Source organism: Anomaloglossus baeobatrachus, chromosome 6 (assembly GCF_048569485.1).
Source record: "Anomaloglossus baeobatrachus isolate aAnoBae1 chromosome 6, aAnoBae1.hap1, whole genome shotgun sequence".
In the NCBI taxonomy this organism is placed as follows: Eukaryota; Metazoa; Chordata; class Amphibia; order Anura; family Aromobatidae; genus Anomaloglossus; species Anomaloglossus baeobatrachus.
This window is the reverse complement of record NC_134358.1, coordinates 187,514,234-187,528,597: the sequence shown is the minus strand read 5'-3', so window position 1 is coordinate 187,528,597 and position 14,364 is coordinate 187,514,234.

Genomic DNA, 14,364 nt, shown 5'->3' with positions numbered 1-14,364 from the left:
AAACACAGTCACCGCCAAGGCTACAGTTCCCAGGGCCAGAGCCTGCCGGGCAAAAGGGGCTCCCTCAGCATCCATCCAAGCTGGGGAGCGGGTTACCGGTGGGAAGCCATTGGAACCATAACACAACAGGGAAGCAAGGAAAGGCAGTCACCATCAACCTGCCTGGAGGAGAAACACCGCAGCCGTCTGTGGGACCCGTCCATCCAGCCGTTTGTTTTACCGGAGACTTTGCATTCGTCATTGGCTGAGTGAGTACCACCGTGCCGTGCGGCACAGCTCTGCCCCGCGACCCTGCACCTCACCAGGCCCCGTAACCTGCCTGCCATCCATCCCTACCCCTCACTGGGCCCCGGGACAACCAACCCCCCTACCCACGGAGGGGAGAACCAACATCCAAGCTGCTCCCTGTCATCGCTCCCGGGATCCCCGTCCACAGCAGTGGTGGTGTCACCAATCTCACCACAACCGTGGGTGGCGTCACGGACAACATCCCTAAACCCAAACTACAGTATCTCAGAGAGTGAAACGGAAGCCCAATGCGGGGGATAGGGCATCTGCCAGAGCCCACGGAGATCCCACAGGTCAGTTTTTCATGGACAAGTGCTCCCAACACACAGAAACACAGAGAGCGGACTGCTCCCGTTTTATGCAGATTAAGTCACCACACAAGAAACTACAAGTGCAGGGGGAAGGGCGCCTGCCCTGTCAGCCCATGTATGAGAACAAGCAGACCCCTACAGAGACTCCCAGCATCTGGCCTTGGTTTACAATACGGACTTTGTGTGTGTTATTGCCACAAGTGAGTACACCGGTACCATCCGGTTCCTTCCTAGACACTGCTCCCTGCTCCCCCTCACTATCTAAAGGGCCCCAGGACTATACCTCCCCTACCCAAGGAGGGGAATCCACCTTGCTTCCCTGCTCCATCAGCCGCCGGCACTCCCATACCAAGGCAGGGGCGGTGTCACCAACCATCACCGGGTGGCATCACTGACAAACTCTTCCCTTGTAAATACCCCATTTTTATTTTTGTGGGCGACGGGCCGCTGCATGAACCCCGGATCCAGCCTTCCCAGACGTGGTCAGTCACATCCCTGTACGCGACAACATCTGGCATCACAAACAGGATTCTTACCCCATCTGCTGATCTGGGTGAAGTGCGCCTTTCCTGGACTGTTAAACCGTGAAACGCTAAAATTTTCAGAGCGCCGCCATCTTACCCGCCATTTCTGGCTCCAAAAACAACAACCTCACCATCTTCTTCCCCGAAAAGAGCGCGAATCTGAGGCCCCATCCCCCTAAGAACGCAGGTGGAACCTGGTGAACCCCAGAGCAGAGAGACTGCTGCTGGAAAACCAAGGGGGAGGGCCAAAAATGCGGCATGTGACCAGAGAAGATAAAGTGCAGGGACAACAGGACTCATCATCAGAAAACCGTTCCTGGACACCAACGCGGCAAGATGTCACATCAGTCTGGCAAACAGCGCTCGGAGAGCCCCCTTCCTGGAACTGCTGAGTGGATTGAGGAACAGACGGAGAGGATGTTGCGGAGGATCCAGGCCCAAGCCCACTTCATCTTGGCGAAGTGGACGACAGAGATGAAGGGCCTGGCTGCAGCTGTCCGAGCATGCGAAGTGGAGATAACCTCGGAGGAGCGGGTAAGCAGTGACCCACTCCCCTATGTTCCCCAGGAACCGGCCTGCCCAGCTAAGGGGTCCGGTCTGCCCCCGTCCGCCACATCGCTTCACTCGTCGCCAGTGTCCGCAGCCAACGCCCCGACCCACCCGTTACCTCGACCTGTGGCCATGGAACCCATGCAGTCTGCAAGAGAGGATCAAGTTCCGGGGTCCTCGGGCCTTTCACATACCACCGCCTCGGCATCCGTCCCGGCCCCGAGCCAGGCCGCAACTCCGATGACATCTCATCCGGCCCCAAGCCAGGCCGCAATCCCCATGACATCTTATCCGGCCCTGAGCCAGGCCGCAACCCTGTTGACATCTCATCCGGCCCCAAGCACGTTTGCACCGGTGATGATGTCGGCTCCGGCTATCCGCCCAGCCGCAAAGGAGGCGGCACCCGACCTTAAATCTACCCCGGTGGCAGCGCCAACCACTCCCAAGTATCCCGTCCCGGCTGAGGAGCAGCCGGAGTGTACCTGCAGGGTAATGAAGAAGGCGACTGATCGGTGGGGCCCACGGCAGTATGTGAGGCCAGTTGTAGCTGGTGCCGAGGGCATCAAAGTGGGCCTGGCTCCTGAGCAGGAGGCGGAGCATGGAACCCGTGCCCTGTACTGGGAGCAGTAGCAGCAGAAGCTATGCAGGGAGATAGCTGCTAGGGAGAAACGCAAGGCTGATGTGCTTGCCCATACTTACAAGGAAAAAGACTGCCGGCGGCAAGCTACCTTCCGGGTCCAGGGCACAAGTTACTGAGAGCAAGTCTGCCATTTTGATTCCCAAAAAGGGTGGGCATTTATGTACGAGCTGGGACTGGAAGCAGAAATCTTTGTGTCCCGGAGGGATGTAGCCCCTCATTTGCCAACCGGCCATCCAGACAGGAATCTGGAACCCGGGGACATGGTCAGCTACACGAGGCACTGTGGAGAGCGGGGGTGGTTTGCCCTCGACATAAAGAAGTGGATCGTGGTTAACGAGCAACCATATTGAAAACGTGAAGTGAGGGGGGGGGGTGTTCAGAAAAATATAAAATACCCTAAGGGTCTAAAGTACAATAAAAAATGCAGTCTAGTGGACCAGCCAGCGGTATATCCCGACAAATAGTCGGAAATACTTATATCGCTCCACCAGTCAACTTTACAAATGATGATACATCAATTATTTAACATTCATTGCAGAAACATTTTTAATACACAATTATTATCATCCAGTTCCAATAATTAACCATGAATTGAAAAAGAGACTTATATAAAATGTAAATTTATAGATAGATTTGGCATATATCTCTCAAATACAGAAACTTGGACTATATGTTTTATTTGTAGGACAATGTAAAAAAAATATAATTATAGAGTACTGTAGTAGGATAAAGTAAACATACAGTATTCTTTTCATGTAAAAAAAAAGCATGAGCAATTTAGCCCCAAGAAATGTTACTCAACGCGTTTCGCCTCCTTGGGTGGAGATTCATCAGGGGTATAAATATGACATATGTTCCATAGTGTGTCCCATGTTGTAATATATAGGATTAGATTCTCATTCCTCAAATAAAGATATTTTTACAATGTAATAGAATTCATCAGTGGGACCTCTTTTCCATCCATAAATAAAGCCTCACTCTGATGAAATTTTTCACAACAGAGGGCTCTCAGCCCATAACAGGTCAGTGAACCCTTCAATGGTTAATCAGTTGTTTTTATAAGTCCATCCAGGAAATACATTCCTGTGACTGCATGTTTCATCAGAAGTAAGTCTGCTTCTTATATTAATAAGAAGAGACAAAAGGGGGTGTGGGGGGTTTAAATAACCACAAAAAGTCCCCTTCTGCTGATTGTATGGATGTAAGGCTGTGGATGAAAGTCCTTCTCTCCTGTCAGATATCAGGCACGGTTTATCCAGACCGTGCCTGATATCTGACAGGAGAGGAGGACTGGGTGGATGGATGGGGGTGGCAGCCCATAGCCGTCTGTTTTATGTTTGCTGAGAATCAAAAATAACGCAGAGCGCTACGTAATTTTTGTAAATTAGTTATTTGTTTTTATACAACTATATATTGTATGTGAATATAAATATATATATATATATATATATATATATATATATATATATACAGTTAGGTCCAGAAATATTTGGACAGTGACACAAGTTTTGTTATTTTAGCTGTTTACAAAAACATGTTCAGAAATACAATTATATATATAATATGGGCTGAAAGTGCACACTCCCAGCTGCAATATGAGAGTTTTCACATCCAAATCGGAGAAAGGGTTTAGGAATCATAGCTCTGTAATGCATAGCCTCCTCTTTTTCAAGGGACCAAAAGTAATTGGATAAGGGCCTCTAAGGGCTGCAATTAACTCTGAAGGCGTCTCCCTTGTTAACCTGTAATCAATGAAGTAGTTAAAAGGTCTGGGGTTGATTACAGGTGTGTGGTTTTGCATTTGGAAGCTGTTGCTGTGACCAGACAACATGCGGTCTAAGGAACTATCAATTGAGGTGAAGCAGAACATCCTGAGGCTGAAAAAAAAGAAAAAATCCATCAGAGAGATAGCAGACATGCTTGGAGTAGCAAAATCAACAGTCGGGTACATTCTGAGAAAAAAGGAATTGACTGGTAAGCTTGGGAACTCAAAAAGGCCTGGGCGTCCACGGATGACAACAGTGGTGGATGATCGCCGCATACTTTGTTTGGTGAAGAAGAACCCGTTCACAACATCAACTGAAGTCCAGAACACTCTCAGTGAAGTAGGTGTATCTGTCTCTAAGTCAACAGTAAAGAGAAGACTCCATGAAAGTAAATACAAAGGGTTCACATCTAGATGCAAACCATTCATCAATTCCAAAAATAGACAGGCCAGAGTTAAATTTGCTGAAAAACACCTCATGAAGCCAGCTCAGTTCTGGAAAAGTATTCTATGGACAGATGAGACAAAGATCAACCTGTACCAGAATGATGGGAAGAAAAAAGTTTGGAGAAGAAAGGGAACGGCACATGATCCAAGGCACACCACATCCTCTGTAAAACATGGTGGAGGCAACGTGATGGCATGGGCATGCATGGCTTTCAATGGCACTGGGTCACTTGTGTTTATTGATGACATAACAGCAGACAAGAGTAGCCGGATGAATTCTGAAGTGTTCCGGGATATACATTCAGCCCAGATTCAGCCAAATGCCGCAAAGTTCATCGGACGGCGCTTCATAGTACAGATGGACAATGACCCCAAGCATACAGCCAAAGCTACCCAGGAGTTCATGAGTGCAAAAAAGTGGAACATTCTGCAATGGCCAAGTCAATCACCAGATCTTAACCCAATTGAGCATGCATTTCACTTGCTCAAATCCAGACTTAAGACGGAAAGACCCACAAACAAGCAAGACCTGAAGGCTGCGGCTGTAAAGGCCTGGCAAAGCATTAAGAAAGAGGAAACCCAGCGTTTGGTGATGTCCATGGCTTCCAGACTTAAGGCAGTGATTGCCTCCAAAGGATTCGCAACAAAATATTAAAAATAAAAATATTTTGTTTGGGTTTGGTTTATTTGTCCAATTACTTTTGACCTCCTAAAATGTGGAGTGTTTGTAAAGAAATGTGTACAATTCCTACAATTTCTATCAGATATTTTTGTTCAAACCTTCAAATTAAACGTTACAATCTGCACTTGAATTCTGTTGTAGAGGTTTCATTTCAAATCCAATGTGGTGGCATGCAGAGCCCAACTCGCGAAAATTGTGTCACTGTCCAAATATTTCTGGACCTAACTGTATATATATACAGTGCTGGCCAAAAGTATTGGCACCCCTGCAATTCTGTCAGATAATACTCGGTTTCTTCTTGAAAATGATTGCAATCACAAATTCTTTGGTATTATTATCTTCATTTAAATTGTCTAAAATGAAAAAAAATTGTCATAAAGTCTAGTTGGCTATAATTCCACACCAAACATAAAAAGGGGGTGGGCAAAAGTATTAGCACTCTTTGAAAAATCATGTGATGCTTCTCTAATTTTTGTAATTAACAGCACCTGTAACTTACCTGTGGCACCTAACCGGTTTTGGCAAAAACTAAATCACACTTGCGGCCAGTTAACATGGATTAAAGTTGACTCAACCTCTGTCCTGTGTCCTTGTGTGTACCACATTGAGCATGGAGAAAAGAAAGAAGACCAAAGTACTGTCTGAGGACTTGAGAATCCAAATTGTGAGGAAGCATGTGCAATCTCAAGGCTACAAGTCCATCTCCAAAGACCTGAAAGTTCCTGTGTCTAAAAACACACTTCAAAAAGCACTAGAAAATGGTTTGATAGAAAGCACTGGAGACTACTAAAGTGGCCAGCAATGAGTCCAGACCTGAATCCCATAGAACACCTGTGGAGAGATCTCAAAATGGCAGTTTGGAGAAGGCACCCTTCAAATCTCAGGGACCTGGAGCAGTTTGCCAAAGAAGAATGGTCTAAAATTCCAGCAGAGCATTGTAAGAAACTCATTGATGGTTACCGGAAGCATTTGTTCGCAGTTATTTTGGCTAAAGGTTGTGGAACCAAGTATTAGGCTAAGGGTGCCAATACTTTTGTCTGGCCCATTTTTGGAGTTTTGTGTGAAATGATCAATGATTTGATTTTTGTTTCATTCTCTTTTGTGTTTTTTCATTGCAAGCAAAATAATTGAAGATAATAATACCAAAGAATTTGTGATTGCAATGATTTTCAAGAAAAAACTGAGTATTATCTGACAGAATTGCAAGGGTGCCAATACTTTTGGCCAGCACTGTATATATATATATATAGATATATATATATATATATATATATATATATATATATATATATATATATATATATATATATATATATATATATCTATATATATATATATACAGTATATGCACAGCTATGTCAAAAATTAAAAGTCCACTGCAAAACTGTCAGTTCTTCTGATTTTTCTCTTTATATTTTAGAGTAAAATGTATATTGTTGTTTTATTCTAACTACTGACATGTCTCCGAATTTCTGCGAACTGAAAATGTTGCAGTGGACTCTTAATTTTTGCCAGAGCTGTATATATATATATATATATATATATATATATGTATATATAATTTACACATTATATAGTTGCATGAAAATAAATAAATAACTTTTAAAAAATGACGTAGCCCTCTGCAGTATTTTTGATTCTTAGCGCAGATAAAGCGGACGGCTATGGGCTGCCACCCCCATCTGCCTTGCTTTACCTACCTGGCGACCAAAATACAGGGAAGCCCGTTCGTTTTTTAAAATTATTTAAAAAATTATTTAAAAAAAAATAAGTAAAAAAATATGCGTGGGCTCCCGCTGTATTTTGATCATCTTCAGGTGAAGCCAGGCAGCTGGGGGCTGGGATTCTCAGCAGCCCGCAGCCGCCCCTGGAAATGGCGCATTGTTTCTTAGCGACATTTGCAGGTGCTTTACCCGGCTCGTCCAGTGGCCCTGATGGCGGTGGAACGCTTGGTAATAAAGGGGTTAATACCAGTTTTGTATACTCAGATGGTACTAAGCCCGAAATTCATTGTGTCACGCCAAATTAGACATGGCCACCATGAATTTCTAGTAAACAGTAAAAAAAACACAACACATAGAAAAACTTTTTTTTTGTGAAATAAAACAAAAAAAAACAACTTAGATATTCCATCTTTATTATAAAACAATCCGACATAATCCACAGGTAGAGCATAGTCAGCTTCCTCCCTCTGTACAGAACATAGTCTATACACCGTGAGAAGCACAGAGAGTCAAGTCAGCTCTGCTACATCACTCTCTACAGAGCAAGAAGCAGGCTGACAGTGAGGGGATGATTGCACTTGCGTCTTGCATTGCATCACCCCGCATGGACTGACCTCCGGACAGGAGCACTTCAGCTGCATGTAAATATATGCAGCCAACTGCTCCTGTGGGAAGATTGTGCGCCGTGATGTGACACTCGCAGAGTGACAATGAAAGTTCAGTTACCAGGACCTTCGATGACGTCATAGTCATGTGATCAGTCTGTAAGCCAATCAACATTCACACAAGATTGTCAATTGCTATGACGTCATTGAAGGTTCTGCAAGTCACTGCTGGTTACTGGCGGCACAACAATGATCGGACTCAAAAGAAAGAGCTGTCGGGAGTCTGCATGACGCGTCACGGGAACTGTAAGTATAATGACAATGTTTTTTAATAATGTGCTTTTTCTTTTTTACATCCCATCACCCAATCTGGACCCGATCTGGACCCGATTTGTAACACGAGCTTCCCAGGAAAGCTTAAGGTCGGGATCGTGTACACTACTGATTTACAGATCGGAATCATCCATCCCTATTTGTTGCGAGTATCGCGAGCATGAATATTTCAATTCTCGCTCAACCCTAGTGCCTTTTCCTTTTAATTGTTGCCAGTTCTTGCATTTGTTTTGAGTTACAGAGTCCCTCCTTTATAAAGTTAACAGAATGTGTCTGACCATGTCACACACACCACATGCCCAGATAAGATAGTAAAACGTTAAAATTACATTTACCATGGAATAGTTTTTCACCATTGAAAGCAATGAGAAAGTAAAAAAGGATCAAAAACACTATGTGTGAACTTAGCTATAGTAGTGGAGGAGGCTTTTTTTCCCCCTCTTTTTAAATGTGCCTTTTATTAGAGTCATTATACAGGAAAGAATGTTTCCCACCATTTTTTCTGTAAAATACATATTGTCTGTGGTTTTGTATGTTTCATTGTCACTCTGTAAAAGTGGAATAATACTCTGACCACATTGTTCCCAGCAGCATCCTGGGAGTCAAAGATTCATCCAGACAGATTTCCCATGCTGTTCCTCTTCCATTTGAGAGCTGTTTCAATTCATTTCAGTGATTTTCAGATGTACTCGGAGGATCTTCCTGAAAAATGCTCCAGTTTTTTATTGCCTTCTATTATGCTTGTTACTTGAGATGAGCACTCAAGCTTTCCAATTTGTTTGATTCGAGTTCAAGCATTTTAGTGCTCGCTCATCCCTAGTAGAATTGTGTGTTATTTATTTCGCAATACTAACCTCAGTTGCTGCGTGGAGCTGACAGGAGCGGCGGTGAGTAGCGTGATCAGCTGAGCTGTCACTGAGGTTACCTGCGGCCACCGCTGCAACCACCGCTAGATCCAGGTAACCTCAGTGACAGCTCAGCCGATCACGCGGCTGTCTTCATTTGCTGCTGTGAGGTATTGCGGTCGGCTGCGCAGCAGAAGACACGGGATCCAGGCATATAGGTTCACAGCACACGGTGTTTAATGTCCAAACAAAAATCCACAGCAATATACATGTCTCTCCAGCAGAGACTCAGGGAGTTGTGATCACTCCCTCACACCCGGGCACCCCTGCCCCTCGTTCCTGTTTCCATTTAACCCTTCCTTCAGCCTGTAGGGAAACAGCATTAACCCTAGAGTGGATTTACTTTCTATCATGGAGTGAGCACAACCGGGGCGAGACATACCGGCCGTCATAGATAACCCCGGTCACAGTCTCACATACCCCCCCCCTCAGTTCAAGCGCGCGGGGTTGAACTCCCGCCATCAAACACGGGCCGCGGGACAAGGCATCGGCGTTGACCTGCAACCTACCGGCCCGGTGTTCAACCGTAAACCGGAAGTTCTGCAGAGAAAGGAACCACCGGGTAACCCGGGCATTCCGTTCCTTGGCGGACCTCATCCAGACCAGCGGAGAGTGATCAGTTACCAAGCGAAACTGCCGTCCCAGCAGGTAATAGCGTAGGGACTCCAAGGCCCATTTAATCGCCAGGCACTCCTTCTCCACTACGCTATAATTCCGCTCGGGAGGGGTGAGCTTCCTACTCAAGAAGGTGACGGGGTGTTCCTGCCCTGAACCACCTGAGACAGCACTGCCCCCAGGCCGACCTCAGAGGCGTCAGTCTGTACTATGAACTCCTTCCGGAAATCAGGGTTGACCAGAACGGGTTGTCCGCACAGGACCCCCTTCAGGGCCCGGAAGGAGTCCTCGGCCTGCGGAGTCCAGCGCACCATGACGGACTTCTTGCCTTTGAGAAGGTCCGTCAAGGGGGCTGATAGTCCCGCAAAATCTCTTACAAACCTCCTGTAGTACCCCACGATACCCAGGAAGGCCCTAACCTGCTTTGTGGTCAGGGGTCTAGGCCACTTCTGGATCGCCTCAACCTTGTTAATTTGGGGCTTTATCACTCCTTGGCCTATCACGTAGCCCAAGTAGCGGGCTTCCGTGAGTCCCAACGCACATTTCTTGGGATTGGCTGTCAATCCGGCTGTTCGAAGCGCGTCCACCACCGCTTGTACCTGTTCCAAGTGGGTCTGCCAATCGGGGCTGTAAATAATGATGTCATCAAGGTACGCTGATGCATACGCCTGGTGGGGTTCCAGCACTAAGTCCATCAACCTCTGGAACGTGGCCGGAGCGCCATGTAACCCAAAAGGCAAGACAACATAGTGGAAGAGACCCTCCGGCGTAACAAAAGCGGTTTTCTCCTTGGCGGACTCCGTCAGTGGCACCTGCCAGTACCCCTTGGTCAGGTCGAGCGTGGTAAAAAATCGCGCCTGTCCCAGCCTATCAATCAGCTCATCCACCCGGGGCATGGGGTAGAGATCGAACTTGGATATTTCGTTCAATCTCCGGAAGTCATTGCAGAACCTTAAGGAGCCATCGGGTTTTGGTATTAGGACAATGGGACTAGCCCATTCACTCCGTGATTTTTCGATGACCCCCAGGCGTAGCATTGTCTTCACTTCTTCTGATATGGCTTGTCTTCGAGCCTCCGGCACGCGGTATGACTTCAGGCGTACCTTCAGGTGGGGCTCGGTGACAATGTCATGTCGTATCAGACTGGTCCTACCCGGCAACTCGGAGAAGACATCGGGGTTCTGCTGAACCAGCCGTCTGGCCTCTCGCCTCTGTTGCTTGGTGAGGGCTTCTCCGATCCTTACTTCCGGTTCGTCCTCTCCGGAGGTCGCTGAAGCCGGGAGTGAACGACCCGAAGAGGAGGGAGATGGGGGAAACTCAACCATCAGGCTTTCCCGTTCCTGCCACGGTTTTAATAGGTTGACATGGTATATTTGTTCAGGTTTCCGCCTACCGGGCTGCAATGCTTTATAGTTGACCACCCCGACTTTTTCCTTTATCTCGTAGGGGCCTTGCCACTGAGCCAGGAATTTACTCTCCGCCGTGGGGATTAATACCAACACCCGATCCCCGGGTTTAAAGGTCCGCACGGTGGCTTGTCTATTATAGCGGCCGCTTTGCGCGGCCTGAGCCTCCTGTAAATGCTCCTTCACAATTGGCATGACCGCGCTTATGCGGTTCTGCATTCCTAAAATGTGTTCAATCACACTTTTATGGGGGGTGGGCTCCTGCTCCCATGTTTCCTTTGCCAGGTCCAACAATCCCCGGGGATGTCGCCCGTATAACAATTCAAAAGGCGAAAACCCCGTGGATGCCTGTGGCACCTCTCGGATGGCAAACATCAAATAGGGAAGCATCATATCCCAGTCCTTCCCGTCTTTGGAGATCACCCTTTTTAGCATGGTTTTCAGGGTTTTATTGAATCGTTCTACTAACCCATCCGTCTGAGGATGATACACAGACGTACGCAACTGCTTGATCTGGAGTAGCCGGCATAGTTCTTTGGTCACTTTAGACATGAATGGGGTCCCCTGATCCGTAAGGATCTCCTTGGGCAACCCCACCCGGCAGAACACAGAAAACAACTCCCGAGCTATAAGCTTCGCCGCAGTATGTCTGAGAGGTATCGCCTCTGGATACCGGGTGGCATAGTCAACGATCACTAGGATGTGTTGGTGCCCTCGAGCAGACTTTACGAGGGGCCCCACCAGATCCATCCCTATCCGTTCAAAAGGGACTTCTATAATGGGTAACGGCACCAACGGACTGCGAAAGTGGACCAGTGGTGCGGTAAGCTGACACTCCGGGCAGGTTTCGCAGAACCGTTTTACCTCCCCAAAGACCCCGGGCCAATAGAACCTTTGCAATATTCGCTCCTGCGTTTTCTTGACCCCTAGGTGGCCACTCATCAGATGTTTATGAGCCAAGTCGAGGACCCGCCGGCGATACGGCTGGGGCACCACCAACTGCTCCACCCCCACGCCCCGTATTTCATCTACCCGGTAGAGTAAATCCTGTTTAAGAGCGAAATGGGGGTACCTTACCTGGGCACCGGGCAGCTGGGCCACCCCGTCAATTACTAACACCCTATTCCGGGCATGTATTAACGTAGGGTCCTGGAGTTGGGCTGTCCCAAACGCATCCGGGGATGCCTCCAAGTCCGGGATGGGCTCGACCGTCTCAGCCTCTCCTGCCAATACCTCTAGGGGCGACCTATCGGGTTCACATTCTGTCCCTATCATGGGGACCCCTACGGCAGGTGTCCCGGATTCAGGATTGTAGGGCTCAGGCCCCGGACTGACAAATATCGGAGGGGACCTAGGGGTTCCCTTCCATAAAGTCCAAAAATAGGGCAGATCCCGTCCTAGGATCACGTCATAAGGAAGAGTGTTAAGCAGTCCCACCTCATGTTGCACCTGACCGCAAGGTGCTGTGATGGTGACAATCCCCGTGGGATAGTCTCGGCGGTCCCCATGTATGCAAACCACCCCCACGGTACGTCCTGTGGCCTTTACTTTAGCCCTCAAGGTGGATCGCACAAGGGTCACTAAGCTTCCGGAATCCAACAATCCTGTAACCGGACATCCATTCACCTGTATTTGGCACAAGTGGGGCTCAGTCTCTGGGGGAACCAGGTCAGCGGTACACACCACCTGAGCATACATTGAACCCCGCCGGGTAACCCCACAATCCATGGGCTCCGTGGTCAGGGGACACTGGGCTTCCATATGTCCCACCCGCTGGCACCGCCAACATCTAATAGGGAAGGAAACCCCCTTGACAAGTTGTCGTTTAGGGTACATGGCCTTCCGGACCTCAGGAACGGCGGGCGCGGCCTCAGCCAGGATGGTAGCGGACTCCTGTACCGGTGTTGGCGGTGGGTCCTTGGCCCTAGGCTTGGAGGGGCCGGACCGACGGGCGGTACGCAAAGTCTCAGTGTCCCGTATCAAGTCCTGCGTAGCCACATGCCGCTCTACCAGGGACACTAATTGGTCCAGGGTACTCGGGTCACCCAGTCCTACCCACCGTTGAACGGTGACGGGTAAAGTGCGCACAAAACGATCCACTACTACCCTTTCCACCATTTGCGCCGGGCTCAGAGTGTCAGGCTGCAACCACTTTTTTACAAGATGTAATAAGTCATAGGCCTGGGAGCGTACGGGTTTGGCTTCCTCATAGAACCACTGATTTACCCGCTGAGCCCGTACATAGGTATTCACCCCCAACCGAGCCAGTATTTCGGCTTTCAGGGTCACATAGTCAATGGCGTCCTCGGTACCGAGGTCCAGGTACGCTTTTTGGGGTTCCCCCGTCAGATAGGGCGACAATACCTCAGCCCACTGGGGGGTCGGCAGCTTTTCCCGCTCGGCCACCCGCTCAAACACTGCCAGGAACGCTTCCACATCATCCCCCGGGGTCATCTTTTGCAACGCTTGTCTCACCGCTTTCCGGACGCTGCCGTCGTCACCCGGTCCCGGGGTTGTTGCTGCCGGTCCGGCACGGATTGACTTGGCCAGGAGAACCATCTGTTCTTGGTGCCTTTTTTCCTGCAATTTCAAGGATTGCTGGTGCTGTTGCTGCTGTTGCTCCAACGTCCGGAGCAGGTGGGTATTCACCTGTTGTTGCTGTGCATTAGCCTCTTGTTGTTGTGCATTAGCCTGAGCCAAATGCCTTAGTATGTCCTCCATGGCGTCGCTGTGTTTGGGCCGTAGTATAGCTGCTTGAATCCAGGACATGTGCTACCGGATCACCAGAAAAGGAAGTACACCTCACCGGGCTGGCATGCCCGCCGATTCTCCACCATATGTGAGGTATTGCGGTCGGCTGCGCAGCAGAAGACACGGGATCCAGGCATATAGGTTCACAGCACACGGTGTTTAATGTCCAAACAAAAATCCACAGCAATATACATGTCTCTCCAGCAGAGACTCAGGGAGTTGTGATCACTCCCTCACACCCGGGCACCCCTGCCCCTCGTTCCTGTTTCCATTTAACCCTTCCTTCAGCCTGTAGGGAAACAGCATTAACCCTAGAGTGGATTTACTTTCTATCATGGAGTGAGCACAACCGGGGCGAGACATACCGGCCGTCATAGATAACCCCGGTCACAGTCTCACACTGCGTGGAGGTGACAGGAGCGGCGGTTTCTTCTGCTGCTCCGGTCACCTTCATGCAGCAGAGCTGGAAGCGACGCTGGACCATCCTGGATTCCGCCGGACATGGAGGGCTTTTCGGGGCTGATTAAAGTGGTGAACCAGGGAATGTGTTTGTGTTTTTTATTTCTAATAAAGGATTTTTCAGTTGTGTGTGTTTATTTACTGTAATTTACAGATTAATCATGGAAGGTATCTCGGGGAGACGCCTGACGTGATTAATCTAGGACTTATTGGCAGCTATGGGCTGCCAATAACTCCTTATTACCCCGATTTGCCAACGCACCAGGGCAAATCGGGAAGAGCCGGGTACTGTCCCAGAACAGTCGCATCTAATGTATGCGGCCATTCTGGGCGGCTGCTGACTGATATTGTTAGGCTGGG